A 27835-nucleotide genomic window follows, 5' to 3' on the forward strand; every position below is an offset into this window, starting at 1 on the left:
CACAAGCACAGCGCGCACACGTGTACACATACAGAGAAAGGGGGGGTGCCCATGCTCCCGGCCACAGAGACACACCCAAGCCCACGCGTGCACAGAGAGAAACAGAGATGGGTACCCATGCTCACATACACACTCATCACACAGCAACACCCAGCACAACCCCACGCCCCGGCCGAGGCTGCTAGCTTTCCCTAACCCAGCGAATCCAGCCCATGTTAATATTCTCACAGCCCAGGGGAGATGAAGTGCAGGGAAGCACTGAGAAAAAAACCCTGTATTGTGTTAAGAAATGCCGAGACCTTTCCTTTTAATCTGCAGGAATAAAACCCACACTGCCCCACAGGGACCCGCCAGGCAGGGAGATGGTGGCAGCCTCAGCCCTTAGTCACGCCGGGTCACCACAGCGGGCCGGATCGGCACGGCACGTGCAGAGAGGTTTGTGGGGGTGGCGGGAAGAGAAGGGTGCTTTACTTAGCAATCTTGTCAGCGAGGCTGCAACTTGCCCGTGACTTAGCCCAGCTGTCTGCCCAAGAGAGGCCTAGAATCCTTCGCCCCGCAAGTTCCCCAAACAGCCTTCAGGAATCGGGCATCGGAAGCACCCGTGGGTGCGGCGTTCCCTGTAAGCGGAGTGCTCAGGCAGCCACCCAGGAGAAATTCTGATGCCACCCAGTGATCAGCAGAGGGCCCACAGCCGGCAGCGTGGGTTTCTGCTGGTGGAGCCCCGCGGCACATGGCAGGGTGCACAAAACTAAATATATTCTACATGAGGATGGAAAAACTTAGCGCTGTGGTTGACAGACGTTTTGGCCGGGGGCCCACCCCGCTTAACACAAACCTTTCCGCAGGACCCCCCTCCCACCCGCCAGCCACCCAGGATGACAACATGCCTTCTAAATTCCAACTTTTTCGCTCCAGTGTCGCGCAGAGAACTCATATCCCACTGATTATCCGCCACGATCCCCAAATCTTTTCCTGGGTCACTGCTTCCCAGGACAGAGTCCCCCATTTGGTAAGCATGGCCCGGGGCTCGTTAGTCCAAGCTGTACACGTTTCCATGGCCCTGGGCAACAGCCTTGATAAATCTGAGAAACAGGAAATGTCCCCAAATTAAACGCACTTACGCTCCGAATTCCCTGGTTACCTGGCATGGCCCCTGGCCAGCGGGGATGGGGTGCAGAAGAGAGGAGGAAGAGGAGGAATCCTTTTAAATTGAATTCTCTTTTCGTGCCTACATCTGCCTGCAGCCCTTCCTGCCAGAGCAGGGTCTGCTAAATAATTTAACCCAGGCAAAGAGAAAGCAGGAGAACAGCGGAGAAGGGAGGGTGGAATTAACATCCCCCGGCTCCTTCGTGGCTTAGCTGCGTCACCTGGACTGACTCTTGCGTGGCTCTTTTGTACTCTCGGCTGCCAGGGGTCCCAGCACAGTCAGACAGGTCCCGGTAAGCACACACCGCCTACAGATCAGCTTGCTCGTGCACTTGCCCCACATGGAGCCCAGAACGAGGAGCATGGCTTGGCCACATGAAGCCAAACCCAAGAAGAGTGCTGCCAGGAGGCTGTCACCATTGGGTAAACTGAGGCACAAAGGTGCGCTAAGTGACTTGTCCCAGTTCACAGCAGCAGAGCCAGGAATGGACCCCGATATCCCAAATGCCCATGTGCCTTTACCACAAGACCATCTCCTTATCTAGTACCACTCGCTCCTCTAAAGACAGGGGGTGACCCGCGGGCTGCGCCAATTCCATCGCGGAGCTGCACCCACGCCAGCCACCTGCATCTCAGAGGACGGGGAGAGCGGCAGCGGCTGAAGGATTTACTGGGCAAGGCTGCATATGCAGCCTGGACCCCGCCAGCTCCCACTCAGCGGCTGGCTGGGCACCGTCCCCTCCAGCCCGGAGCAGAAAGAGGCGAGGTAGGGAATAGGGATGGGATAGTGGAGCGGACTGGTTAATGCTATAGACCACACGCACTTCCCCTTCCCTCCCGGCAGTACATTTTTTTGCAGGCTGGCCAGCAGCCTGCCTCAGTTTTGGCTCGTGCCGGGTCCAGGACCTGCCCCTGCTGCCGCTCTGCGTGTCCAGTGTATTGGAGCCAGGCAGCGCGGCTCAGCTCTGGCTCATGCCAAGTCTGGGAGCTCAGACCGCCCCAGACAGGGGCTGCTGCCACCCCACGCTGCTGTCTCTGCATCAGAGGGAGCAGCGCAGGGCGACAGGCAGCTGGTCTGCAAGAGGAGCTGGTTTTTAAACTGGCTCCCTTCACAGACCAGCCTCCACCTGACACCCCTGTGCTGCCATCTCGGATACAGAGGCAGCAGCGCGGAGTGGCAGGGGAGGGGAGCGGGGCCAGAGCGCCCTGGCTGCCGGCCGCACCCCCGGGGACTATAGACTAGTCGAATAACCGATAAGAATTCATGAGGTTAATCGACTATTGGATTAACCAATATTTAACCTCCCTAGTCAGAACGGGAGCCCTCTTCGCACTGATCTACCCCAAGCCCCGAGCCAGCCAAAAACCAAGTGGGAGATTTTGTTGCTTCCCTGAATTTGGGGGCAAAGAAACCCAGAATTCCCCCCACACTTGCAAGCATAGAGCACAGACCTGAGGGGGGCCTAGTGGAAGAGCTCACCCATCCCCCTCCGGGGTAGGCTCTGTCTGTCTGTCCATCTACCTCCTCGTGCCAAGCTCAGCTGCACAGGCCACTCCAGCTGATGGTAGCCCAGCAATGTCTGTCCCTCAGGGACCGCTCTCACCCCGGTCTCATTCATAGGGACTGCCTCCACCCTCCACCCCACCCTGTCCAACTTGCCTCTAGCAAGCCCCTCAGATCCCAGCGCCTCCCCCCACCCCCCCCACACACACACCCCTCTCTCCTCCTCCAGCCCGTTTCCCCATCCTGCACTGCCCTTTCCCGATGACCTTCACAAGACAGCCACGTCTGCCTGGCACCCCAGTGCCCAGCCCCCCACAGAGCACGGATCACGCCCCAGCCAGCCACACCGAACCCCACAGGCCTGTCCCACGGGGGCCCGGTGCTCTTACATACGCTCCATAACGCAGCGGAGGAGAGTCGATGAAGCACCGTTAGCAGCGAGAGCTGTAAATCTCCTTAAGTAATTCAGGGCTGTGCCGTCAATGACACAAGCAGCCAAGTGCAGGCTCCGAGGCTGTTCCGGGGACTTCATCGGCCCGTCCCCAGGGGTGAAGACACTTAATTGCCAACAGCCCCAGATCACAGCCTCCGGGCAACGGCTTTCTGTGTCCGCGTGGCACCGGTCAACCCTTTCAAGAAGGCGCACTAGGGTCCTGGCAGCGTGCCTCTGGAGTGCAGAGTTTGGGATCGTGAGCTCAGAGCGAGGCAGGATTTTTCCCCCAGAACAAAGACCAACGGGCTCTGGTAAGGCAGCCTTACGAATGGGGGTTTCCCCTTGCTCAGCTGGGAATGGCCAATCACCTTCCACAATGAAAAATACATAAAAGCTGGACCTGGAAATGCAAAGCCATGACCCCTTTGGAGACCTCGCTGCACAGACAGGGTTAGCTTCGTATCCCACCAGCACTTCGAGGCCCCTACAGAGATCAAGTCCCCTTTGTGCTGGCCACTGTACGGAAACAGAGTTTATAATCTGCCCAGAGCCGGCAGGCACAGACAGGAACGTTATCCCCACCATAGTGGGGGGGGGAGGAGGATGAGGCAGAGAGATGGAGTGATTTGCCCATGGCCATCCAGAGTGCCTGTGGCAGAACCGGGCATGGAACCCAGATCTCCTGGCTCCCAAACCGGTGCCTTCCCCACAAAACAGCCCTTTCCCTTGCCTTGCAACACCCAGAGGTGCCATTTGTGAGGAACTGGGGAGTTCTGAGGATTCAAAGGGGGGGGGGCTGCATGCAGAGGGGGGCACTCAGTGCCCGGATGTTACGGGTTTCATTGACAAGGGAGGGGGAGTTCGTTCTGTCAGAGAACAGCCCAGAACTGGAGCCCAGGAGTCCTGGCGACCCCGGCCCTGCTCAGAGGACACAACCGGTTCCGGGCAGATGACAGACAATGGGCTGCAGAGGGGGACCTCAGGCAACTGGGTGGAGAACACTGGACCGAGGAGAGGGGAGGCGGAGAAGAGAGAGGCCCAGGCGACCCGGATACCTAGAGAGAAGACAGAGGGCTGGGGAGGGGCTGTTGCTGGGGGATATTGGAGGCTCTGCTGGGAGACTGTGGGGCTGTTCAGGACAGAGAGCCGAGCAGGCAGGACTCACCCAGCTGCAGGGGGACTGACGTGTGGGGCTGAGGGCCTGGGCCTACAGGCCTGAGGGATCCTTTGCTGTGTTCAAAGCTCAATAGACCCTCCTGTTTGGTGCTGGCTGAGTCACTCTGGGCTAGAGAACAGGGCTGTGCTATTCCCTCTAGGAGTGGAGACCCCGGGGGTCCAGAGGGAGGGGACCCCCCCAGGGCTGTCTCACTGCCGCTGGACTGGAGTGGGCTCCCCGAGGGGCCGAGTGCGGGCCCGACCTGTGAGCCGTGACACCACCCGCCAGGGATATTAGCTGGAGAATCGCCCACAGCGCGGTGAGCACGGGCGGGTGCTTGGTGCGGTTCACCCTGCTCCCGACATTTGCCCCTTCTGCAGCGTGAGGGAGGCCCCGGCGCACGTTTATCGCGAGTCCTCCACGTGACAGCCCCTCTTCCGACTCCTCCGGAACCTGCCGCTGAGCGTCTGGCTGCACTTCTCCCCTCACCTCTTGACTTGCGCCCCCCCAGCCGTGGCCCCGCAAAGTCGCAGGGCCGCCCCTCGCCACCCTTCTCCTGCCTGTGGCCACATAAGACCAGGAGCAGAGGCTGGCGGAGAGAGGGGCCTGCGACTGTAGGGCCTATTTCTGCTCCTGTATCCGCTCGCGCATCCGGGCGGCGTTCCACTGGGCGGCGGCCGCTGTCCCCGAGCTCTCTGCTCAGTGTCCGCATCCAGGTCCTTGTTTTAGCTCTTTGACCTTCACACCCGGCCCTGTTTTAAATTTGATTTGTGCCCTGGAATTATTTGGAGTTCAAGGCTCTGTGGAGCCTCCCTGTAGGCTGGTGGGGGGGGGGGGATCTTTTAAATGTAGGCAGGAGCATCTCCCGGACCCCAATAGCAACAATGCACAGAGATCCATGGTTTTCAAGGGTTATAACCCAGCCTGTTCCATGGAACCGGGGGGGGGGATACCAACACCCCTTTTAAAGGGGGGAAGCTTGGAGTAGCAACCCACAGCACCCCAAATGTTTGGGAGCCCCATCACTGCAGGATACCACAGCCTCCTGCTCCTACAAGAGCCAGCAGACAAGAGTCAGCAACAGCCGCTCCCAGGCAGAGAAATCTCTCGCTCTTCACAGCTCCGTTCACAAATAGAGCCACGCTGTAACTTCCACATGGAGAAACTCAGAGCCAATCCGCCCCCCCACACGCTCACAGTTCTGGTGAGTTCTCTACACAACGCTGCTCAGCTCTTATACCCACATGTGTTGTTAGACAGACAGACGGGCGGGCGGACACATGTCCAACACGGCACCGCCAGCCAAGTTTCCCAGGGAGCTGTAATTTACAAGCCTGAATCTTTTAAATGTGCTGCAAGGGAACAGTGGAATTGGCTGCAGCACAGCAGAGCCCTGCGGCTCCCTGGTCCCCCCGCCCAGGAATTGGGTTAGTGGCTCATTGGCACTGTTCCAACTCCAGCCCCACGGGCTCCCTCTCCTGACATGTGGACGAGGCGGGGCGCCTGCAGGGAGCAGCCATGGGCCGAGGAGTCCTTTTAACATCCTTTGTAGAGGGGACACCCAGCTGTCACTTTGTTAAAAGCTGCTCTCCCCGCTTTGTAATAGGCCAGGGTCTCTGTGCCACCACCCTCCTGGGCACCTCCCCACCTGCCTTGCTGGCACCCCGAGGGACTGCGCTCTGGGTACCATGGTTCTAAAGGCTTTCGTCCACCCCACTCTCAGCTGCCAGAAGCAGGCAGTGCTCCATTCAGCCGCACCGCTTCCTCCCTGGCAGCCCGGCTTCTACCCTGCTCTAGAGTCAGAGCACGGCCAACAGCCGTGTGCACTTAGACCAGAACTCAGCTCCTCCGGTGCCAAAAGCACTCCCCCTGCCTCTGGAGCTGAAGGAGACTCCCTGAGCAGTACAGGGCCCATGAAGCACAGTGGAGCAGTTCTGATGCCAGCCAGTAGAGGGCAGCGATGCACACGTAGGCACACCACACCCGCTCATGGCCCTTGGTCTCCTGCAGCTCACGCTCCTGGAGCCTCAGCTCAGCACGTCCTTCCTGAGCTTCGTTTTCTCCTCCGGACCCAGCTGGAACTACAGGCTTGGCCCCCTGCCAAGGTGCCATCACCTTCCCTGAACCAAGGGTGGGGGGAGAGACTTTGGTGGAGTTCCTACCCCATTCCCAGCCCCTGAGTTCCTCCAAGCTGAGGTCCCGCCATCGCTCAAAGCACCACCAAAGCAAAGCCCAACCTCGGCTATCACCAGCAGGTTCCCCTCCTCCTGCGGTACAAGACGGGCTGATCACCAGCCACTACTCCCACCTCCTGGTGAGGGTGCGTCGCACCATTACAGGTACAGGGGGCTGCACGGTTTGAAAGCACCAACTGTGCAGCCACTCAGGAGAGATTCCAATGCCGCCCAGCTGATTAGTAGAGCGCCCACCACTAGGCTGTGTGTGTCTACGGGTGGTGCACATGCACACATGCTTCGGTGCCCATAAAATTATTCTGCACGTGGATGGAAAAGATTAGAGAGCGCGTTGGGCCGCCAAGCCTGGCATCGGAAAGAGATACAAACCACACCCCTGCAGGATGAGGGGGGGTTAATCCAGAGCCCCCACCCCTATGCACTTTGTTCCCAGCCCCTCCAGGGCAGAGGCGGAAGAGGATAGCCCTGGATTTCCCTAATACCTCAGCTCTGCCGCTTCACCAGCAGCAGCCCTTCCATGGCAGACTGGGCATTAGTTAACAGCCAGAGGCAGGGCAGCGTGCGCATTGGCAGCTGCCCCGTCAGAGGGTTCCAGGCTAATCTCCCTGAACCACGGTCGAAACGGCTGGCTGTTGTGCTGTGATTAAAGCACACCGGAGCCCACTTAGCCGGCTGGCTGCAAGGGAGACAGAGCTGCTAAGAGGCGAGCGCCTCTGCGGCAGCAAGAGGAGTCCGGTGTTATTCACAGCTGGCTGCCTGGCGGCAGAGCGCTCCTTCCCATCCTCAGCACCTCCGGGACAGGGGACGTGCTCCCCACCAATTCCACAGAGGGCTGGGGGGAGCTTCAGGCACTCAGCAGTTTGGAGATCAAATAAGCCATGTAAGTAGCTCTGGGACAGTGGCGGGCGACCTGCGGCCCAAAGGCCACACACGGCCCATCGGGGTTCTAGGTGCGGCCTGGAAGATGTTTTATTTACCGTTGCCCACACACAGGGTTGCCAGACCCTGCCGGCTTCCGCCCGGGTTGGTTTTTCCCTACTGGTATTACTAAAGTGGCACGTGCCTGAAGCCAGCACGCACGAGGCCAGGCGCGTGCGGAGCGCACGAGGCCAGGCGCGTGCGGAGCGCACGAGGCCAGGCGCGTGCGGAGCGCACGCACTATTGACAGCGAGAGCGAGGGATGTAAAACCCCAGTTCAAAAGTTAACTGGATGAACATTACAGCCAGTTCAGCAGGACCCCGTGGGCGGAGGGCCCAGCCAGGCTGGAGCAGCCCACGCCGCCCACAGCATGGTGGGCCCATCCAGGCAGGAACGGGCCCACACCACAGGCACGGGGTTGCTCCAGCTCGACCGCGGCTTAACCAGTTATCCCAGTAAGCCTGCTGGTAAGGCTGATGCTTAGCAAGTAACTGTTTAACCCTTTACATCCCAGGCAAAGCGCTGTTACGGTTCGGTCGGCACCCCCTGCAAATTCTAGGTATGCAAGCTCAGTTAGCAAAACTACCCTCTCCTTGCAGATCATCTTAGTTACAACAGCCTTGCAGCCCACTGCGATGAAAGGGGGCTACTCATGCAGCTCACTCACTAGCCTAGCTTGCCCATCATTGCTCTAGGAGACTGGCTTTAATTTGGGGGGAAAAAATCATCAGCATGTCTCAGCTGGAGAGGCAGCATAGGCTAGTAGAGCACTTGCCTAGGACTCAGAAGATGCAGATTCTATTCCCTGCTCTGCCACTGAGCTTCTGGGACACCTTGGGCAAGTCATTTCACTCTCTGTGCCTCAGTTTCCCCTCCATCAGGCACTGTCGTTTTTGGCCCTGCTTATTCCAGGCGCCCTTCAGCACTACTGTGATACTAACAGCCATGGTGACAACCAAAAGCCCCGATCTTCACGAGTTCAGTGCCAATCTCTCAGCTTGAACCTCTATCTGGGAACGTCTAACTCTGAACAGCAGGTTGGGTCTTGCTCCTGCTTACAAGCCTCCACAGATGTAAGCCAAGCTGGTGCCTTGCCAGGCCCTTTGAAGTGCAGAGAAGCTCAGATTTGGAGCTGAATTTCAAACCCTCAAGCTGGGAGGCTGGAGTGGCCCCTTAGACAGAGCTGGAGTTTGGATCCCCATTTATATCTTGAAGGTCAGCACAGGCTGCTGCTGTCTATCAAATCATGACAGGTGTGGGAAAAGTGAATAAAGAAGAGTTATTTTACTCCTTCCCATAACACAAGAACTAGTGGTCACCACATGAAATTAAATGGTAGCAGATTTCAAACAAACCAAATGTATTTCTTCATACAACGCACAGTCAACCTGTGGAACTCCTTGCCAGAGGATGTTGTGAAGGCCAGGACTATAACAAAGTTCAAAAAAAGAGATAGATAAATTCATGGAGGAGGGATCTATCAATGGCTATTAGCCAGGATGGGCAGAGATGGTGTCCCTAGCCCCTGTCAGAAGCTGGGAATGGGTGACACGGGATGGATCACTTGGGGATTCCCTGTTCTGTTCACTCCCTCTGGGGGCACCTGGCTTTGGCCACTGTTGGAAAACTAGAAACTGGGCTAGATGGACCTTTGGTCTGACCCAGTACGGCCGTTCTTATGTTGCAATACAGCAAGGAGACAAACCCCACAGAACGCTCCCCTGGCAGTGGTACTCCCTGGTCAAACCAAGCCAAAAACTGCACTTTCTGCTTATGCCCAAATGGCCACAACATGGGCTATCACCACTGTTAATTAGGTCCTGCAAAATCCCTTCACAAGCTGGGTCAGTCCTAACTCTCCCTTGGTACCAATGGGGAAACTGAGGCACAGCCTTCTCCCAAATCACCTATTGTCAGAACTAGGAACACAACACAAGAGTCCTGAGGGCCTGCCCCTTACTCTAACTCATAGGCAACAATCTAACCTTGAAATAAAAAAAAGAGGGGGGAATAATATTGTGTGTCCTTGTGAACCGGTTCTGCTATAAAACTGAACTCACATACCAGATGGTAAGGTCTTCCCAGTAGGGACTGTCTCTGTTATACATTTGTGCAGCACCTGGCACACTGGGATGTTATCATAACACAAATAATACTAGTACTGTCAAATCTCCTATAGGTTCAGTCCATGATCTCCTGCTGCAGTGAGTTCCACGGGTTAATTGTGTCTTGTTTCCCTGCACGGTAAATACAGGACCCTTCCCATGAGAAGAGCCAGACTAGGTCAGCTAATACCTAGAGGTTGGGAATGAGCAGTTCATTACAGTCATGGTGTTAAAACAGTCAGTTAATAGCTGTAGGCTGAAACTCAACAGGTGGCCACATTTTTAATTTTGCTTATGCGCCCACATGCACACACCCAGTATTACACTGTTATTTGATGTACCTTCACAGCATACTGCCAACCCGGAGTGCTCCAAGAATCATGAGACTGGTTTTAAAATTATGAGATGCATTTAAATAATAAAATAACAGAGCCGGTCTTCACGATGTTCCCTGTAAGCTGAGCGCCTGGGCAGCCACCCAGGAGAGAGTCACATGCTGCCCACCTGATTGGCAGAGTGCCCACAGCTGACCATAGCCAGCAGCATATGTTTATATTGGTGGTGCACATCTGCACATGCCTTGGTGTACAGAACAAAATGTATTCCACACAGATGGGGGCATCTTAGCAGGAACATTGGTGGTAACTTATCATAGAATACTAGGACTGGAAGGAACCTCGAGAGGTCATTGAGTCCAGTCCCCTGCCCTCACGGCAGGACCAAGTACTATCTAGACCATCCCTGATAGACATTTATCTAACCTACCCTTAAATATCTCCACAGAGGGAGATTCCACAACCTCCCTGGGCAATTTATTCCAGTGTTTCACCACCCTGACAATTAGGAACTTTTTCCTAATGTCCAACCTAAACCTCCCTTGCTGCAGTTTAAGCCCATTGCTTCTTGTTCTATCCTCAGAGGCCAAGATAAACAAGTTTTTTCCCTCCTCCTTATGACACCCTTTTAGATACCTGAAAACTGCTATCATGTCCCCCCTCAATCTTCTCTTTTCTAAACTAAACAAACCCAATTCTTTCAGCCTTCCCTCACAGGTCATGTTCTCTAGACCTTTAATCATTCTTGTTGCTCTTCTCTGGACCCTCTCCAATTTCTCCACATCTTTCTTGAAATGTGGTGCCCAGAACTGGACACAATACTCCAACTGAGGCCTAACCAGTGCAGAGTGGAGCGGAAGAACGACTCCTCGTGTCTTGCTCACAACACACCTGTGAATGCCTCCCAGAATCATGTTTGCTTTCTTTGCAACAGCATCACACTGCTGACTCATATTCAGCTTGTGGTCCACTATAACCCCTAGATCCCTTTCTGCCGTACCCCTTCCTAGACAGTCAAATGCTTTTCACCAGACTTCAAAGAGATCAAACGGCAGATGTTTTGCAAGCTGCATGGGACAGGGATGGTCTCTTATTCCACATGGCCAATGCAGGCAGGGAACTGTGCAGCGTGGAGAAAGACCCTGATGAGGAGTGAGAGCGACAGGGGTCTGGACAAGAAAGGGGACAGCCGAGGACCCTAAAGTGGGTGCCCTTGCTGGACCACGAAGGGGAATCTAACTGCAGTTCCTCAGTCCATGAGGTTCATGAGCTGCCGCAGGCTTTGGCTAACAGGGCCAGATTCCAAAGCTAAGGCAGAAGCATCTCTTGTGTTGGGATCCAGAGGTCCCAGGTTCAAACCCCGTAGTGGACAGTGCTCTGAGGAGCAGCCTAGCCAAAGTGGGTTTGCACCGACGGAGTTACATTCCTTGCCATGCAGAGGGCTTTCGTGGGACTGTATCCTTTCACATTACACCTGTGGGTCAGCCCCCTCCTTAAAGCACACAGCCCCATGCACAACCTGTGCGCAGGACTGCCCGTGCCCTGACAGGGCCATGCCACCAGGACTAGTAGCATCGATGTCACCTCACCCACACACTTCCTGGGTGGGAATTTCCATGCTGCACCCGTCACCAGTGGGCCCAATGGCACCTTCCGTGCTCTTAGCAAGGAAAAAAGCCACCCGCCACGGAGGTCATTTGTCGGTGTATCGGTCTGCGCATCGACCGGCATGTCTGATTACCCTGGGCACCTGCCTGCAAATGCCTTTTCAAGTGCAACTCGACAGCTGTGAGCGATATAAAAATCAAACCCTATGAACAAAGCCCCTCTGTGGAGCTGCTCAGAGAGGCGGACAGGCATCAGCGGCCCCTCGCGGTGCACCTGGTCTCCTTCGCGCCCTTGTCAGGAGGGGCCAACTGAGGCACAGAAGGTCAAGTGGCCTGATTTTCAAAGGTCCTGAGCAGCATTCCCAGTAAGCTGAGCACTTGGGCAGCCACCCACGAGAGACTCCAATGCCACCCAACTGATCAGCAGAGCGCGCCAGCTGGCAGCATGTGTTTCTACTGGTGGTGCACTTTGGGGCTTGCCTTGGCACACACAACAAAATTTATTCTGCACACGAAGGGACACACATTAGAGCGAACATTGATTCTGAGCAGTGGCTCCTCCCACTGGCTTCAGCAACTCTGAATATCCCACTTCTATAACTCACCAAGGTCCCAGAGACGCCAATGACAGCTAGGAACAGACTCCCAAGCTCTGCCTCTCCTTCCCACTTTGCCCTTTCCCTGCGGCTCAGGAGTGCTTGGCTGGCCCCCGCTGCTTTGTTATTGTAGGGCTTCCCCAGGATTATTGCTAGAGATGCAGGGGTATTAATTTTCTGGAGCCATGAAGCGTACTTGTGCGGTAAGCAAGGTCTGAAAGGGGAGAATTACAAAGCCCAGAGAAACAGGAATTCTGCGGCGGATTAGAAACCACGTCATTTCTCATTCCAATTCCAGCCTTTGAGGGGTGGGAAGAGAAATGTGACACATCTAATTAGGATTTATAGAAGGTTTTAGGGGAGTTTAAATAGATGCCAATGTTCATCCACAGATACTCTGCCCTCTAGCAGTCGTGGGGGAGACACAGATCTGCCCTGCCCTTATATACATGAATAATTGTATGAATTCATTCTCCTTAATCCAGTGTGCATTTGCTTTCCCACCGTGTACCCCACTGAGCCAACGTACCTGCTGGGCCATGTGGTTTGATCAGACCCTGCACACACACAGACACCGTACTGGCCTGGGAATGATTAAGTCACCCCCATCCCCATCCCCATCCCCACCCCCACCCCGCTATCTCTCTCTCCGAACGCCAGGTCAGGCTAACCGGCACAGCGATCTGTACTCCAAGCTGCAGCGAAACGATCCGTCACTTGCACTCTGCTTCAAAGGAGGCTGGTGCGGCTGGCAGGAGAGGAGCGGCAGGGAAAGGAGGTGGGAGGAAGCACAGACTTCATGCCCTGTGCTCACGCGCTCCTGGCGAGCTCGGGATCTTCTTGGCTTGCTCCCAGCAGAAAGGGAGGGGAGGGGGGCAGAGCCTGAGCAAGAGCATCAATCCAGGGGAGCCGCAAGCTCAGAGTCAGCAGCTTTGACAACCAAGTGCTCTCTTGTCAATTTCATGGCACTCTGGGGGAGAGCTCATGGGCCGGGAAGGGAAGATGGGAGAGGGCAAAGCAGGAGAACGGGGGGAGCCGGGGGAGACAGTGTGACCAGAGAGCCGGGCAGGAGAGCACAGGGGACAAGGAGGGGTGTAGATTTAGGGGGGGGACGATGTGATGCTGCAGCATTCCAGCCCACCTTGCAAAGGCCTGGGCCCTAGGGGCGCACCACCTCTCCCCCCACGACTCGTAAAAAGCAGGGCTCCCTGCGAGTTCCACGCGGCCAACGCTTTGTGGCAGCAGCCCATCCCTGTCACAGGGCCTAGGCCTGCCTCAGCTCCCAGCACTGGCTGCTAGTGCTCAGCCTGAGCTGTCCTGAGGGACCCCGGCAGCGGAGGAATCCCTAGGAAACCGTGGGAGGAAGCCACACGCTGGAGACGGGAGGCTGTTTCAGCTGCGCGGATCTGAGAATGCGGATCGCAAGGATTCCTCTCTTCCACTGCCAAGCCCTGAGCACACTCAGCACAGCAGCCAGGAGGCCTTTGCAATAAGGTGACTCATCCCTATTGTCAAATCTCTCAGCCTTGGTATTAGAAAGAGAGAGAGAGACTGTGTGTGTTTTAGAGAGACAGACACACACCACGGTCCTCTGTTCCATGACATCAGGACCCAGCTGTGTTCCAGAGACCCCACACTGCTCAGAGCTAATAGGGATTTTCTTTTCGTTCCAGTGGAAGGAGCAGAAGCAAGAGTCACTCCAATTTATTATTTGTGTTATGGTAGAACATAAGAATGGCCATACTCAGTCAGACCAAAAGTCCATCTAGCCCAATATCCTGTCTGCTGACAGTGGCCAATAGCAAATGCTCCAGAGGGAGTGAACAGAACAGGTAATCCTCATGTGATCCCTCTCCTGTCATCCATTCCCAGCCTCTGACAGACAGAGGCTTGGGACACCATTCCTGCCCATCCTGGCTAATAAGTATTGATAGACCTCTCCGCCATGGATTTATTGAGTTCTTTTTTGAACTCGGGTAAAGTCCTGGTCTTCACAACATCCTCTGGCAAGGAGTTCCACAGGTTGACTGCTACCTATTAGAGCCTCGGGGTGTGTCTACGCTGCATCCAAAGCCCAGGACAGGCACAGCTGCCAAAGCCCACACTGGGGTGTCCATGCTGCATTGTAAACCTGGCTCTCAGAGCCTTGTGAACATGCCCCTACTGCCCTGTGCAAACCTGAATCCGTCTGCAGCTTGATCTGCATCCACACTGCAAAGTACCAGGGCTTGGACCTGTGTTGCAGCAAGACTTGGGCTGCGATCCACCACCCCCACCCCGCCAGGGCAGAGGACCTGGCTCCTGAGGGGTGGCGGACCCGAATCAGACTGATTTGTGTGTGGATGGCACAGGGACTTGGGCTCACACCTGAGTCGGAGTCTGGACTTAGCATGCAGTGTAGATATGCCCTAAGCCCAAAAGCCGGCAGCCCCAGGCAGGAGAGATAAGGGGGGCCCTGACGGAGAAGGCGGTGGGGGAGGCTACCTCCACGTGTATCTGGATACTGCTTGCTCTTCTTCCCCCTTCCAGTTGGTCTGCTTGGTGCTTGGGCCTGCTGCGAGAGCAGGGAACTAGACTCAATGACCTCTCGAGGCCCCTTCTAGTTCTATGATTTCTCTACCAGGGAGCGAGGGGAAAGCATGCAGCCTGTCTGCATTCCTCTCACTCCCGGTTGGCAAGGAGAAGAAAAGCAAGCAGTGTCCCAGTATGCACAGCTGGGTCCCCCCTGCCCCCACCCCTCAACCTCTGGCCCTCTTGAAATGGCACACCTGGCCATAAGGGCCCCAACTGAGATCAGGACCCCTCTGTGCTGGGCACTGCAGACACACCTTGTGAGACAGTCCCTGCCTCAGAGAGCTTACCAACCGAGGAGGAGAGGGGAAACTGAGGCACTGAAAGGGAAAGTGACCTACCCACAGGTCACAGGTCAGTAGCAGAGCCAGGAATAGGACACAAATCTCCTGAGCCCCAGCCCAGCCAAACTCCAGCACCCCTCGAGAGCCCGCAGGGAGCAGCAGAGACACAGTCATAGCTAAGCACAGGCCAAATGAGGCAGGGTGGTAGCAAGGTGGCAGCAGCACAAGGATGGGCATGTTGTTTGCAGGGTGGGGGTGTCAAGGAAGAGATGAGGAAACCCAGCTTGAGCGCCACGCATGGGGAAACAATTCACAGGCAGGGAGATGAGCACAGAGGGGGAAGCATGTCAGCCCGGGGCCCCCAGGGGGTCTGGCAGGGCGGGAACAGAACCCAGCTTTCCTGAGACCCAGTGCTTTACAAACACGCCCAGCAAGATGCCAGGAATGGAACCCACCCATTGCCTTCACCGTGAAATACATTAACATGGGCAGAAGCCTGATCCTCCCGCTGGGTCCAGGGCATTTCATGCTCACTTGGACGAGGAATTCTCCCATCCCTAAGCTGGGCTGCGGTTCAAGCCCCATGGACATTTCATTCTTATTTTGCTCAATGAAATAGCTCTGGCTCTGGGGGCCTTTCCATTGTGGGGGATGGGGCATTTGTAATTTCCCTAGGAAAGGTATTTTTAAAACGGCATTACGTCACCCTGGAAACAGACTGATATGCCGGCATCTGAGGGGCCACTGTGTCCTGCACCAGGCAGCTCGTTGAGCGCCACCTGGGGCACGTTCTCCTTGAACCACCACCAGAATGAATGGAGAGCAAGGTGAACTATTTATACACCTCCCTAGTGTAACTGGCAAAACCTTCCCCAGTCACTCCTGCTAAGACTGTTCCGCTTGAGATTCGTTCCTATGTGCTGCACAGATAGCAGAATGGAATTGCTCTACTTGTATGGATGCTCCCTAGCAACGTTCCCTCTAAGTGTTGCCATCTATGTGTGGGATAATTTTTGTTCTGTGCACCAAGGCATGTGCAGATGTGCACCACCAATAGAAATGCTGCTGGCTGTGGTCAGCTGTGGGCATTCGGTCAATCAGCTGGGTGGCATGTGAATCTCTCCTGGGCAGCAGCCCAGCGCTCAGCTTACAGGGAACACTGCCCCCTAGCCCACCTTTCAAGGAGCAATTTTATGGCCTTTTTGCAGGACATCAGCCCACTGTTTGACGATTAACCCTGTTGCACTCTATAGGATGGCAGAAACCTCTAGACCTTAGCAAGACAGGTTATGAAGAAGAGAAACCAGCCAACTAGTCTTGATTTCAATGGAGCTAAGCCAATTTACACCACTGGGGGATCTGACCCAAAGAGCGTAGGGTAGTGGTCCCCAACGCGGTGCCCACGGGTGCCATGGCACCCGCCGGGGCATTTATGTGCACCCGCCGAGTGACCAGGACCAGCCCAAGCCAATCTTACGCCTTGGGCTGCAGGGGCACCGCACATGCACGGCCCTCACCCTGGGCACGCAGCACAGGTGTGGTGACGGCCCCAGCCGTGTGGCACAGGTGGGGCCCCCACCACTGGGTGCATGGAGCAGGCGTGGTCCCACCCCCATGCGCCCGGCAACCCCAAAAGGTTAGGGACCACTGGCGTAGGGCCTTAATGCAAGCTATGGCTTGTGAGCATTTTTTAAATTAAAGCAGCAATAGGGGGGAGTAGTCTTAGCTTTCTGTATCCTTCTAAGCAATGCAACTTTAATTATTCATCACCAGATTCCTGGAACAAACACCTAGGACTGCAGTGGGGACCTCCATGCTCCCAGTGCCACAGCAGAAGTAATAACTTTTTGGGCCTAATATTTAGCCCTGTGTTAGGTTTGATGCTTTGAGAGCTTTTAAGGGGAATCCTGGTGTTGCTTGGACAGTGACGGGCTTAAGTCACACCATCTGGATCAGTGTCCAAATCCCTCATTTTGTTCAGTTCCAAAGCTTTGGTTTGTTTGGCCTATTGTGGCAATAAGGTTCAAGAGCAAAATTTGGCTCCAGATTCCCCCCCCCCCCAAAAAAAAATCAGGGTAGACTGGATCCAGATGTTTTGTTCAGCTTATTGTAAGAGAGATAAGGGCCATGTGCAAAACCTGGATATGGATCCAAATTGCCCAGCTGTGCAGATCCAGGAGTTGGTTCAGTTCGTTATAGACCTTAGCTCTAAGTGGAATATTTGGACTTGAAGTACTTGAAACTGAATGTGATTCTGTGCCAGTGATATTCCAGCCCAAATCTCCCCCCAATAAATCTTGATGGGCCCAAATACAAATTCTAGACACAGGCACCTCCAAGCACTGGCAAAAGCTGAACCCCAGATCCAAAACTGTGCAAACTATAGATCAGTTAAACTTTAGGGTAGCTTTCAAAAATGCAGTTTAATTTATATTTTGTAGGGCAAGAGGGTGGCTCTGTGCTGCAGTTGATCACAGCCACACAAGCAGCAGTGGGACTTTTCAATTCAACCTTAGATCCGGTATTCTCTGCTTCTATCCTCACAATGAGACTAGACCCTGATAAAACCCGTGGGCAGCATAGAGGGGAAGGGTGTTCCTTAGAAAGACCCTCTCCCATCACAGATGTATGTCGAGGTATGAGACTCATGTTCACAGCACGGGTACCAATGCTCGTTCACAGCATGAGCCCCAAAACATTCCTTTTCTAGCCCAACCTTATACTCCCAAAATATCCCCCCACGCTCCCAACAACAAATATTAACGAATAGCCTAGTGCACTGGATCGCTTGCATTCACAGCCCTGGCAACAACCCACATGCTTGGGTCACTGCCAGGCCTAAGCTACCTGCAGAGCAGTGCAGCTAGGAGTTTAGTGCTGACCAAAGATTGGAGGTGATTTAAGCCCTTTGATTATCCGCAGAGTTGGTGCAGCCGCAGGGCAAGCTTCCCACTACAGGTTGAACCTCTCGCCCGGCACTCTCTGGTCTGGTAACATCCGTGGTCCGGCATGATTTGAGTTACTCAGATGTCCTCTTCTCCTGGGTGTGGCCAAGCTCTCCTGCAGTCCCATAGAGTGTGATGACAGCCACCAGCTGTGGCGCACTGTGATTTAGCTCTAATTCACCCCTCAATGTCTTCTCAGAGCCCAGCAAGCAGGGGAAGTGCTGGTCCTGCTGCTAGACAGTATTGACCTCCCGTGGTTCAGCAAGTTCTCTGGTTCAGCACCCGTCAGGTCCCGAGGGTGTCAGGCCAGAGAGGTTCGACCTCATACCTCAGCCTCCAGCTGGGACTCTCAGTCCCCTTCCTGAAACGTTGAGGTGGCCTCACCTTGGTCCATCCAGGACTTGGCCTCTCTCAGCAACAAGGGAACAGGCTGCAATGGTGGTTTCACCACCTCAACCGTGGCCCCCTAATGCTAGACCTGAGCCCATCTTCGGCCCTGAAAATTCTCCATCACCCCCCTATGGGGACTCCCTCTTTCTCCTGAAGCTGGACAGTCTATGAAGGCCTCCTTGCTGCCATGCCAAAGGGACGCCTGCCCCCTAGGGTCTAGATCAGTGGCCACCAACCAGTCGATCGGGATCGACTGGTAGATCTCAGATCCTCTGACAGGTGATCCTGACCGGTTTGGCCAAGAGGCTATCCAGTGCCTGCACTTCAGCTGCCCCTTCCTCTACTGCTGTGCAACTCCTGCCCTTTGCCTTGGAGCTGCCCCCCTGGGAACCTCCTGTTTGCTGGGCAGGGACGGGAAGGGAGAGGAGGGGGTGCTGATGTCAAGGTGACTCCTCTCCCACCCTGTATCCTATCTCCACAGAGCGAGGGGGGACACAACAGGACTTGGGATGGAGTTTGCTGGCTGCTTTCGGGGGTGGTGCAGGGCCAGGGCCGGGGTGATCTGAGTTACTCACATGTCCTCTTATCCTGGGTGTGGCCAAGTTTCCCCGCAGTCCCATAAAGTTTGTCGACAGCCACCAGCTGTGGCTCACTGTGATTTAGCTCAAATTTACCCCTCAATGTCTTCTAAGAGCCCAGCAAGGAGGGGAAGTGCTGGTCACCACCACCCAGGAGCCACCCAAGGGAAGCAGGGCCCTGCGGGAGCCCACATCCTGAACCCCTGCCCCAGTCATGAACCCCCTCCTGCACCCTAAGCCCCTGCCCTAGTCCTGAGCACCCCTGCATCCACCTGGCCTCCCAGAGCTGCACCTCAAACCTGCACCTCTGGCACCTCAACTGCCTGCCCCAGGCTCAGCTCAGAGCCCCTCTCGCATGCCAAATCCCTTAATCCAAGACCAGAGCCAGCACCCCTGCCTGGTGAAAGCGAGGGAGGACGGGGGAGGGAGGGAGGACGGAGTGAGCAGGGACAGGGGCACAAAGCCCAGAAGTCTCCTAGCTGGGGCAAAAGCCTGAAGAGTCTAACTGGACCTCTCCCCATGGAGACAAACTCTGGCAGCGCCCGCCCCGGGCCAGCTGCCCGTTTCAGGAATTCAGCTGCTCTGTGGATCCGCCGGTGGCTGTTTATTTCTGGTGGTTACACGCCTGCTGAAACGGGAACCGCAGGCGCTGTGATAAATGCATCGGAAAGGCTGATCTGCTGCCAACCCCTCCTCTGAGTGCATCGGCCACGCTATTGTGTGCGGCTCCTCGCAGCGAGATCGCCTCCCTCAAACGAGAGATCCCTCAGCCGCCTACGGGGGAGCCTCCTCCAGCACCGGGCTGCTGGGAGCACACACGGCAGCGTTTCCAGGAGAACACTTACAAGCACTTGGGCTGGGGATGAGAAGGAGAGCAAGAGAGACAGGAAGTGACATCTCTTTCCTAAAGGAATCCACACTTTACCAGCAAGCTCCTGCTCTCATTTACACCTGGGAATCAATCCAGATTCACACCAGCAGAATCCAGCCTCTCTCGGGCTCCCAGGGACATCTTGGTGGGGCTTGGCGTTATAAATGACCATCCACCCAGCCATATTTTCCTCCCCCCAATCGTGAGCCTTGTGCTCAGGGATTAGATAGCAGCAATAAACCCGCCGAGAACAGATACAGCCCCTGAGAATACATCCATGCTTCCAAAAGCCACCACACCTGCCAGCAGCAAATCTCGGCCGGGCAGCACGGTCTCCTTGCCCTAAAACACGGCAAAGAGTTACATTGAGCATCAGTCTCCCCATCGGAGTCCATGGTTCTCGAGAGGATTTGGGAGCTGTCCCACGTGGAAAGGGGATGTCGCAACAGAGCCATCCACAGCCAAGTCAACGCAGCCTGAGGTTAATTCCGAGGGAGCCCAGCAAGGGAATGAAATCTCCCCATCACCGGCTAACCACGTTACTCCCAGCAAAATTCCCCCAGCCGCTTTGCAATGTCTGTCAACCCCCTACCCTGCCTCCAAGAATTCCCATCGAGGAACTGCACAGCCCGCCTGACAGCCATCAACAGAGGCCGGGCAGCTGTCTGGGGTGGGGTGGCCACGAGACAGCACCACGAGGCCACGTCTAACCCCCATCATCACATTCTGAAGGAAGCCACACTTTACCAGCAAGCTCTTGCTCTCATTTACCCAGCAGTAACCATTCCGGAATCAATCCAGATTCACACCAGCAGAATCCAGCCTCCCTCGGGCTCCCAGAGACACCTTGGTGGGGCTTGGCGTTATAAACTACATCACATTCTAAAGGAATCCACACTCAAATCCATAGGATTTTACCTTATGCAAAATCTCCATGCCCCGCCTTTGGCGTGTACATGTAACCCATCCCTCTCCATGGGCCTGGCTGCTAGGGGGTAACAGCCCTACTTCTGCTAGTCGCTGATGGAGCTACTCTTGTAACTCCCCTAAAGCAGATCTGCACTGCAGGGCCAGCGGTCCCCGATTCAAACCCTGCAGATGGCCCAGACTGGCGGACGTTACCACATGGCACCTTTTTAGCCAGCTCTACAGTTCGGGCCTGATCCTGCTCCAGTGTAAATCCACAGAGGAAGACTCCCCCTTCCACCGGGGCTGGGATGGAAGACGGAGCTCCACTATCGCCCATCACCAGGCCCCTTGGCGGGGAGACGGTTGGATTTAGGGAGGAGAATGAGCTTTCAAACAACAGCTGGGAGGCCTGGGCCCGATTCTGCTCTCCACGCTGTGACTCAGCAGTGAAGTCGGCAGAGGAACGCAGATTCCCAGATTTTGCTCTTTCCAACAACCCCCCTGCCCTGCAGTAAAGCTAGGCAAAGCAGCGAATTGGTCCCACAAAACCCACGCCCACGGGGTCCCTGCCAGCTTCGTCACAGCAGCCTGGCCAGGGCAATCGGTGCACCCGCCCCATGCACAGCCGCTCACAAGCTCTGGGCCCCGTGTTCCTGCTTTGAGGACCAGCTTTGGGACTCGCTGGGTGGGCAGGTCTCAGAGCACCGCACACATGGATCCACGCAGCCTCACTGTGGGGAGGGGCAGCGCGTGTCACCATCCCTGTTGGACACGTGGGGAAACCGAGGCACGGACCCACGTTTTCCACAACGGCCTCTCACCCTGCCTGCTGCCAAGGCTGGAGCTGCGGGGCAGGATACCGGTGCCAGGCCCGGCTTTGCCCACCGCTGGGCAGCCCTCGCTCCAAGCCAACCCCCCAGGGCCTCAGCCCCCGCGAGAGTCGGGCAGTCACCGGGGGGAGCTGCCAAGTGGCCACAGAGGCAGGAAGCCCGGGCGGCGAAGGGCGAGAAGCGGGCCCCAGGGGAGCCAGGGAACAGTGGCCGGGGAATTCCCAGCGGAGCGGGCCAAGGTTGCGCTGCGCGCTGGCTCCAGCGGCCCCGTGTTAGAAGCTGGATTCCTGCCGCCTCCACACGCCCAGCCCAACGCGCGGGGACAGCCGGCCCCGCAACCCCGGGGGACTGGCGGGGGGAGGCGTGTCCTGCTCTCGGCTTCAAGCTGGGGGGGGGGTCTCGTCCCTCCCCAGGAGGCAGCGGAACGAGCCCAGCCCCACCCCTGACCTGCAAGTTTCTGCGGCTCGGGGAGACCCAAGTAACCCCCCCCCCCCGCAAAAGCCAGAGCAGGGCTGCCCGCAGGGGTCCTATCCCCCCCCCTCCCTCCGCGGGCACGATCCTGCCCCTCCAGCTTCCCCGCTTGCCAGGGGCGTCTGCTGCTGGACCCCGCCGCAGCCGGGCCCGGCTCCGCGGAACCAGCGCGCCGCGAAGTTTGGCGAGGAGGCGGAGAAGGAGCCCGGGTCCGCTCGCCCCTCCGACCCAGCCGGCGGCCGGGTTGCTGAGCCGGTAGCCCCGAGAGGGAGGGGGGCCCCCCCACCAGCCTGGGCCCCAGCAGGAGCGAGGCCCAGGCGCGCCCCGGAGCGCAAAGTCCGCCGCAGCCCGCGCCCCGGGAGGGTCGAGCCCTGGCCAAGCCGGCGACTAACTGTTGATCTTGGCCACCCACCTGCATCCCCGCCCCCACGGCTGGCAACGAAGCCCCCCCCCCCGCTCCCCCACCCGCAGCCCACCCGCAGCCAACAATGGCCCCGCGTCGCTTACCGTGCCGGGGAGCCGCGCCTCGCAGCTACATCCTCCCGCCAGCCTCGCTCCGCCGGCGGCCTCGCTTCTGGCGGCGGCGCCCCCCGAGGAACGCGCCCGCCGCGGCTCCCCTCCCGCGAGGCTGCGCTGGAGCCCGGCGCCCCGGCCGGAGCGGAGCCCGGCGGGGGAGGGGGCGAGGCTGGAGGTTCCCTCGCCAGCCCCGCACTGCGGAGCTAGGGGGTTAATCGCAGCGAGACGCCGGGGCCGCCTTTACCGCCTGACACCCAGGGAGCGGCGGCGGGGAAGATGCGGAGGTGGATTCCCGGGAACCGGGGGCGGGGAGCGCAGCCCAGGCAGACGCGCCAGCGGCCCTCCCGGGGCAGCCCGGGCTGCGCCGCCCCGCGGGGGCAGGCGGGGAAGATGCAAAATGGCTCCAGCCGCTGCATGTCGGGGCCGCCCCACGGCCGGCGGGCTCCTCGCCAGCCCCGCTGCCAAGGGGCGGGGGACCGGGCGGGGGACCCCCCCTCGCCGCGCGCTAGGAGAATGGAAGCCGCCGGGCGGGGGGGGCCGTGCGCGCGCTCGGGGGCAGCCCCCCGCCCCGGCTAAGGAGCTCGGGCAGCGCCAGGCTAAGCCCGGCCCCTGGGGGAGGAGGGGCGGGGTAGGGGGGTGCCCCGATCCTGACACCCCGGCTCATCCAGCCTGCCTCCCCGCCCCCAGCTCTTCTGATGCCACCAGCTGGGAGGGGGAGGGGGAGGGGATGTTCTGCCAGGACCAAGGCTGAGGCTTCCAAACTCATCTCACCCCTCACCTGCGTCTGGCCCGGGAAGCCAGTCTCTAGGGGGCAGCCTGGAGCAGTGATGGGCACAGCAAAGGCAATAGTGCGTAAGTGGGGTGAGGCAGAGAAGGCCTTGCCTCCCCCCCCCCCCCCCCCCACTCCCAGCATGGCCAGCCATGAGCCAGCTAGGTGCCAGATCCTTCCTTCCAGAGCAGGACCCCACCCAGGCTGACTCTGTCCCACAAAGAGATTTCCCCTGCCTGCAGGTGGGTGCACAGAGGCCTGCGTGGCTGCATGCTGTTCCCTGTGCACCCTTTGCTGGGAGAAGCCTTTGCACAGGGCTGCCATGAAAGTAGTGTGCGTGTGCCCATGTGGGCACATCCCTGAACATTTGCACATATGAGGTGCATGTGCCAACATGTACACCAGTGCATGTGCCCACGTGAACATTTGCACTATGGGGTACATGTGCCCACGTGGGCACATCCCGAATATTTGCACTTACGAGGCAGCAGGAGGGGGTGTGAGGGCTCCCACCCTTGTCCACAAAAACAACAAGGAGTCTGGGGGCACTTTAAAGACTCAGATTTATTTGGGCAGGAGCTTTTGTGGGCAACCCCCCACCCACTTTGTCCAGGGCACAAGTGCATGGGAGGAACATGTCTGCAAAGGTGCAGGCACGGGTGTGTAACTGCACCCTAGTGTAGGTGTGACTGTGCAAATGCATGTGCGTGCACAGGCCTATGTGCAAATGGCCAAGGGCTTGTGTGAGGATGCATGTAATGGTGTCTGAGACATATTTCACAGAGGTACCCGTGACTCCTTCCCCCACCCCAATGAGCCAACTTCCCCAACCCAGTGGCCTCATTCAAGTATTTCAAAGCCATCACCCCAAGGCAGTGGCGAGAGATTATCTCCGCTCTCCCCTCACCCCTCACCCTCCTCCCCTGTCTGGGGTGACACTCCATAGTGCGCGCTCACTGCTATGACACGGGAAAGCTGCCAATTTCGCCTGGACGTATTCCTGGAAGTTTCATCACACGACATCATCTTCCATTCAAGGGTCATACCTACCTCCTGGGAGCTCCAGACCCATCCTGGCTTACTGCTGGCTTGGGGAGTCTGCGCCTCCCTCCGTCTAGGGGTGATCGTCACCGTAAGGCCGCCGTAGCTCGCCTCCTAGGGGCATGTGCTCTGAAGCCTGCAGGCTCCCGAGACGCTGGCATGGTTTGCTCGGTCACACGGCTCATGCTCGGAGAGGAGCAATAACTAACCTTGCCCGGGAGATATCTGCAGCCTGCTGAGCATCACCTGTAACTCCTAGCCCTTGACAAAGCGAGCGGGGAATAGCCCAGGAGCGGGAAACATAATTGGCCCTGCCACAGGACTAGGCAATAACTATTCCTTCTGCTGTCTCCCAGATCAGTGCAGAGCCTGCGGCACAGGCCGGAGATTCCTTTCTGCCCTTCACACATCAAACCCCTCACCCTCCGCAGCTTAATTCACTAATAATAGTGATTACGGCCCCACGCGAGTGAGAAGTGCAATAAAATAATAAGCTGGTGAACGCCTCCCTGCATGCCCAGGAGAGGAGGCGCACGCGGATTGGCGCATGCCCTTCGACTGGGCTTTTGCTGTCTTATTGGGTTGCTTTCGGAGCACTGAAGACCTATTGTTGCTGTGATAATAGGCCGAGCTGTGCAGCCGCTGTTCCCCCCCGGGGAAGCGGAGGAAAGTCGTGCTCTCGCCGGTGGTGGCATGATGACTTTAATAGGGGCTCGGCCAGGAACTGTCCAAATCATTTCTCCTTCCACTTGCTGGCGTTTAGCGTAAACCATGCAGAAACGGAATCCTCTAACCAGCTGCCTTTGCCTTGGGTTTTCGCCCTGTCCCCCACGCACCGTGGCGTAGTGGAGGCTCACTCGTGCGTGTTAGGCACAATGGCTTGCGATAGAGTCACTGGTGATGGCTGTGCAAGCTGGCGTGTTATTGCAGAGGTTGCTTTGCATGCAGGTTTGTTATTGTAGGGTCGCTTCCTGAGTGCCATGTGTCCCGGTTTGGGGCCACTTGTAAGTACTGGGCGAGCTGGTTATCAGAAGAATGCTCGAAACTGAGGTAGCTTCCCGGCACAGGAGGGTCCTGGCCTATTTGCTTTTCTTCCAGCTCAGCGTGTGCGGCTCCATGGTCTGGATCATGCCCGTAATTCACAGAATGGCCTGAGACCTCCCACCGGCAGCCCCCAAGTCAAAGCCCATCCCCCTGCCTTGGGGGCAGAGTCACTGCCTCTTAACCCTTTCACTGCTGGGCCTCCCTGGCAACTGCCTCCCCTGAGCTCAGGGAAGTGGGGGGCCTGCCCCTGGTCATGCAACCCAGCATCAGAGCTGAAACGCAGGAGACCTGAGTTCCGAACCACTAACCCAGGGTTCCTCTCCCCTCTATGGCCACTGAAGGCATAAAAGGATCTAAGACCCTGGGGGTGGGATCAGTCTTTGGTCACCAGGCTGGGATCAAGAGATCGGGGTTCAATTCAGGGCTCTGTTACCCATTGATAATAGTTAGGGCCCTCCCAAATGCACAAGCATGAAAAATACATCACAGAGCAGGACATCTAGTCTCATGTGGGTTTTCCCCTGGGCAGGACAGAGTTCAAGGGGGAGACCAGTGTTTCTCAGATTGGGGGGCCTGACCCAAAAGGGACTGGCAGGGAGGTCATGGCAGTGCCACCCTTACTTCTGTGCAGACCTCAGAGCTGGGCAGCCAGAGAGCAGCAGCTGTGGGCTGGGTACCGAGCTCTGAAGGCAGCCAGCAGCAATACCAAAGTCAGAGTGGCCAGACCGTACCATGGCACCCTTGTTTCTGTGCGGCTGCTGGCTCTGTCTCAGCCTTCAGAGCTGGGCTCCTCGCCAGCAGCTGCCGCTGTCCAGCAGCCCAGTTCTGAAGGTAGCACTGGTGTGAGCAGCAATGCAGAAGTAAGGGTAGCAGTGCAGTCACACACACACACCCCTTGTGACCTTCCCCCCGCAACTCCTTTTTGGGTAAGGACCCCTCCAATTCCACCCTGCGATGGGTGCAGGGCAGGCTGGGGCCCATGAAGGGCTTCACTCACCACACTCTGCCCCCCCCCATTCCCCTCTCTATTGATTCCCCTCAGTCCCTCCTCCTCATGTGCTAGGCCTGGCCTCTCTCCAGCCCATCCAGCTCTGGCCACTGCAGCCTGGAGAGACTCAGAAACCCAACCCCCCCCCCCCCCCCACAACAGACACACTCTTCTGGGGACCAGTCTTACAACAAGCTCCACGGCCAACTCTGTCCACACATCTACCCGAGTGGCACCATCACAGGGCCTAGCCACACCAGCCATGCCATCAAAAGCGCCTTCACCTGCCCATTGACTAACGTGGTATCTGCCCTCACGTGCCAGCAATGCCCCTCTGCCATGTCCATCGGGCAAACCGCACTGTCTGTGCGGCAGAATGAAAGGACACATCAGACGTCAAGAATGGTAACATGCAAAACCCAGGGGGAGAATGTTTCAGCCTTCCAGGGCACCCTTGAAAGTTGCCATCCTTAAGCAGAAACAAAAAACCCACAACCCCTTCAAAACCAGGCTGCAATGTGCAATTGCTAAGCGGGAATTCATGTGCAAATCTGACCCTCTTCAGAATGGCTCTGAACAGAACCTGGGAATGGCTTGCTCATTACCATAAGTCATTTTCCCCTTTAGGTGTTCTCCCCTTCTTAGCCACATCCAAATTAGCTCTGATGGAACACTCCCATCTCTGTGCTCCTACGATCGGTGTCATTTTCTTTCCCTTCTTGCATCTGCTGAATTGAGTTGCCACTCACAAAAGCTTATGCCATCATAAAATGGTTAGTCTTTAATGGGGTTGTGACGGATCGGGCCATGTCTGGGCACAGCTGAGGGCGTCCGCTCAGGGCAAACTGCTTGAATCCAGGGCTACTTACAGCCCCCGACTGGTGACCTCTCCACACAGGCCACAAACCAGTCCCACAGAGCGCTTCAGCAACCTGCCTGAAGCCTCCCGAGCAAAACCCCTCCGACACCCCAGCAATATCCGTGCCCCAGATGGCCCCGGGCCTCATACACAGGTGGGGGGTCCTAGCACCCAATCCCACCTACCCCGAACAAGTTCTGTCCGGTTCCAAGAAACCAGCCACAGATCCCTGGTCAATTTACCCTCTGGACCTTACCCACAAATCACACTGGGCCAATCCTTTAGAATCTATATCTAAAGGTTTATTATTACAGGAAAGAAAAGCTTGAGAGTAAGGTTATTAAAGTACAGTACGTTACATGCACCGAATCTCCCAGTCTTCGATGCAGGCTCTAGCAGAGATGTTACAGCTGCTGGTTTAAAAGTTCTATTTGCACATCCTAAGATCAGGATGGGTCCACAGGTCTTCCGGACTCTTCAATCCCTGCAATGCTGCCTCTGGGATGAAGTGCTGAGCTGAGAACAAAATGGCATCGACCACATGGCCTCTTTATACCTCCTTCCTGGCCTCTTCTTGTATGCAGCAAGTCACCTGGTCAGAGGCCAATCTCTATGTTCCCTGCTGGCTGCCCTCAGGTGACAAATCCCATTCTTTGGGTGTGTCCATAGCCTATTGAGAGCCATTGTTCCACAGGGCTTTGCTACTCAGCCTGTCCATAGCCATGCTTAACCACATTCAGAGAATTATTCAGCTTCCACACAGATTACAGATT

At 56.8% G+C, this 27835-nt stretch overlaps 1 protein-coding gene across 2 annotated transcripts in view; it reads right to left on the reverse strand.

The window, feature by feature from the left end:
- Positions 1–22804, reverse strand: part of DLGAP3 (DLG associated protein 3) — a 160510-nt gene extending 137706 nt beyond the window's left edge. The window contains exon 1 of one of the 2 annotated variants that reach the window (XM_075909188.2): positions 22353–22804. The gene's annotated coding sequence lies outside the window, so the exon portion shown is untranslated. The remainder of the gene's footprint in view (positions 1–22352) is intronic. The other variant, XM_075909190.2, reaches the window with a different exon arrangement.
- Between the last annotated feature and the right edge of the window lie 5031 nt (positions 22805–27835).

The sequence above is a fragment of the Pelodiscus sinensis genome, chromosome 26 (assembly GCF_052426305.1).
Source record: "Pelodiscus sinensis isolate ZL-2025 chromosome 26, ASM5242630v1, whole genome shotgun sequence".
In the NCBI taxonomy this organism is placed as follows: Eukaryota; Metazoa; Chordata; order Testudines; family Trionychidae; genus Pelodiscus; species Pelodiscus sinensis.